Below are 3708 nucleotides of genomic sequence, written 5' to 3' on the forward strand. Positions count from 1 at the left end.
GAGCGTCCACAGACAATGGAAGAACAGTAGGTTTTGTAAGATGAGAACAATTAAATGAAATGAACAATTAAACCAAAATGCTGATTGGTTAACATCAGGTTAATCCAGGTTAATTTGTTGTAAGGATTAAAGCGAGGGGAGTTCCTCTTTGCACTGACTCAGGTAGACTGGCATTCCCTGTCTTGAGGAATATCTTGTCTGTCCTGGGATCTGTCTACTTTCTTAAGTTTCAGTTTGATTGTGTGGCATTTAGCATAAGTGACTACATTTCTGTTGAGTCTCATCTACAGGGACCTAGTGTAGGATCTCAGTCGAAAACAGTGGCCTCCCATAATTTTTGTTTAACACATGAATAAAAACGTGATTATTTTTAAAGAGCATTTCTAATAAATTTTGATAAATTTGCTCAGTCATATCTCAAATTTAATTAATTGCTGTCTATGTGTCATTTACTTCAAAAGTCTTTACCAAGAGTGAAATAAAAACCTGTTCCACACATCACGGTTTAGTTTATTTTCAAATTCAAACTTACTTGCTTCACTGAATCTCGCAAAAGTAATGTTTCTAAATAATGCAAAAAAAGAGGTTTGTAAAGTTGGTAAGAAAATACATGCTGAGCAAATAATCAGATGTTTATTATCTTACCTATTTCTTATATATTTACACTTACATTGATTTGTATTAGCTATCATGTTAATCATGTTAAAAATGATGAATTGTGTTTGATGTTGAAATTAATATTTAAAGATTTAAACATTATGAGGGAGTATTCTAAATTATCTCATACTTCACTGGTAAGGTCTTTAAGATTTGTGGCTACAAACTAGTTTAAAAAGACATTACTGGCAGTAACATCGCTGCAGGTTGCGGGTAGGACACGATGTCCGGGTAGCCGCACAGCGCCTGAGCCGCTGCAGACCGTTGCGGCTGCCGCTGCTCACCCTCTCTTCTGCTGTCTGCAGCCCGGCTTCTCCAGCTCTCCTGCTCCTCTGCTGCCTTCGTTTCTGGTCCACCCGCCCGGAAGAGTCCACTTCTTCCGGTCCACCCGCCCGGAAGAAGTCCTTGCTCCTGCCAAGAAGCCGCTCTCCGCTGGCCCGCAGCCGCCGCGACTTCGGCACAGTCTGCCTGTGCCTGGTCTCCCAAACGACCGCTCCTCGCCCTCGGAAGACCGGGCTGCAACCGCGAACGCCTGATCTACTCTGGGGGCCGCCGCGAGCGCCCGGCGACCACGCCCCGCGACCACACCTCGGCGGTTCTCCGCCCATCGCGCCTACCTTTGCCGCCCGCCCTCGCTCCTTGCCCGCTCCACGACGACGCGACGCCCTCGCTGCTGGCAGCGGACCCGGACCCGGACCCGGACGCAAGATGGCGACTGCTGCGTGACTGCCTCAGCGTCCCTGAGCTCGGCCCCGAGTGCGTCCACGGACTGACTGTGGGGGCAGGGAAGGGTGAAATCAGGACTCTGTGTCTTTGTTAATCGTGACTGCGTGAAGCTCGCCTCCCTTGGGCCTACTTGAGGGGAGTGTCTGGCGTTGTTCTAAGGCCAGGAGCACGGTGAGCCACTGTCTGTTGATAGAATTGGTGTCTTGATAGTTGAGAAAATGGCGATGATACTGTTGGAAGACTGGTGCTGGGGAATGGATGTGAACTCCCAGAGAGCTCTGTTGGTCTGGGGCGTCCCAGTGAACTGAGATGAGGCTGAAATCCAAGAGACCCTCCAGGCTGCGATGCCCCAGGTGCCCTACCGAGTGCTTGGGAGAATGTTCTGGAGGGAAGAAAATGCGAAAGCAGGCTTATTAGAGCTCACTAGCGCTGTCAATTACGCCATGATCCCCAGGGAGATGCCGGGCAAAGGAGGAGTCTGGAAAGTGTTCTTTAAGCCCCCCGACTTCCGATGTTGAATTTTTAGAAAGACTGCACCTCTTCCTAGCTAGAGAGGGCTGGACCGTGCAGGATGTCCTCTGTGTCCTTGGGTTTCAGAACCCTACCCCGACCCGGGTCCCAGAGAGATGCCAGCAGAGATGCTAAACTATATTTTGGATAATGTTATTCAGCCTCTTGTTGAGTCCATATGGTACAAGAAGCTGACACTTTTCTCGGGGAGGGACATCCCAGGGCCTGGAGAGGAAACCTTTGATCCCTGGCTGGAGCACACTAATGAGGTCCTGGAGGAGTGGCAGGTGCCGGATACAGAAAAGAGGCGGCGGTTGATGGAGCGTCTTAGAGGCCCCTCCGCTGATGTCATTCGAATCCTCAAGACCAACAACCCCGTGATAACTACTGCCGAATGCCTGCAGGCTCTTGAGCACGTGTTTGGGAGTGTTGAGAGCTCTAGGGATGCCCAGGTCAAATTTCTGAACATTTATCAGAACCCGGGAGAAAAGTTGTCTGCTTATGTCATTCATTTGGAGCCTCTGCTACAGAAGGTGGTGGAGAAGGGGGCCATTGATAAAGATAATGTGAACCACGCTTGTCTAGAGCAGGTCATTTCCGGGGCCAACCAAAGTGGGGCCATCCAAAGGCAGCTGTGGCTTAACAGGGCTGGGGAAGGACCGGCCCCAAACCTCTTTGAGTTGCTGGTGCAGATCCGTGAGGAGGAAGCCAAGGAAGAGGAGGAGGAGGCTGAGGCCACCCTTCTGCAGTTAGGCCTGGAAGGGCACTTTTGAGTCCCAGGAAAGGCAGCTTTAGTGCAGACCTAGATCACAGCTACTGTCCTTGTCCCTGTGGGGTCTTACAATGTGTCTGAGTAGGAAAGTCTTAGTCCTGTTACGTTTGTTTTTGGAGGGCAGGATTACTCAGGCCTGAGTATTCATGTAACATTCTAAAATTGGGCATGCAAGCACTGTGAGCTGCTAGCGGATCTTGCTGGCTACAATGCCAGGTAAAGGGCTGGTTGGACATAGCGCTTAGTGCATGCCGTCAGCATGGCCATCATAATCAGTTGTGAAAAACACGCGAACTTGTGACACTTCCTATTCCACATTGAATGTGAAATTGCATGTTCAGATGTTTACTGCGGGGCCTAGCTCACAGGAATTGTTCAGTAAAAGTGTGAACTGTTAGATTACTGATATTGTGGATAGATTTTTGTTTTCCATAAATTGTTCCAGATTTTATTAATGGAAGGAAATGTGCATTTATTTAGTTATGACTCAACTTTACAATGTAAACATATTATTTCTCATCTTTAAACATGTGGATCAGTTTAACTGAAAAGTATTCTGAGACTGCAAAATGGGGTGTTAAAAAATACTGCAGTTATGGAGCTGTGTAACCCATTTTTTCACTGCATAAGATACAGATGTAAATTGCATGGAAGAGGTTGATGTGCACCTGTTAGAGTAATTCACTGCCCCAATTTCAAATCTTTGTCAGAAAATAGTTCTTGTTCATACTGATTCTGAGTGTTCTAAATTTGAAGTTACATACACAAATAAAAATGTTTTTTGAAAAAAAAAAAAAGACATTAGTTTCATGGGCCTTATAAAAGCAGCATTGCATTGATATTTAATACTAGGCCATGATTGAAACTGCTTCAGAAGACATCATGATCAACTACATACAGAGTAATGGCAAGTTTACTATAAAATTAACATCCTCAGTTGTCACAAGAAATCTGACAATCACTAGAATGGCAAAGCACTGTGTTCTATTTATGTCCTTTTCAAACATGATTGATAAGAATTTGTTACCTTATTAGTATGTCAT

At 46.3% G+C, this 3708-nt stretch overlaps 1 pseudogene; it reads left to right on the forward strand.

The window, feature by feature from the left end:
• The first annotated feature begins 1047 nt into the window (after positions 1 to 1047).
• Positions 1048 to 3462, forward strand: LOC128931834 (paraneoplastic antigen Ma1-like; annotated as a pseudogene).
• The last annotated feature ends 246 nt before the right edge of the window (positions 3463 to 3708 follow it).

The sequence above is a fragment of the Callithrix jacchus genome, chromosome 1 (genome assembly GCF_049354715.1).
Source record: "Callithrix jacchus isolate 240 chromosome 1, calJac240_pri, whole genome shotgun sequence".
NCBI classification, from domain to species: domain Eukaryota; kingdom Metazoa; phylum Chordata; class Mammalia; order Primates; family Cebidae; genus Callithrix; species Callithrix jacchus.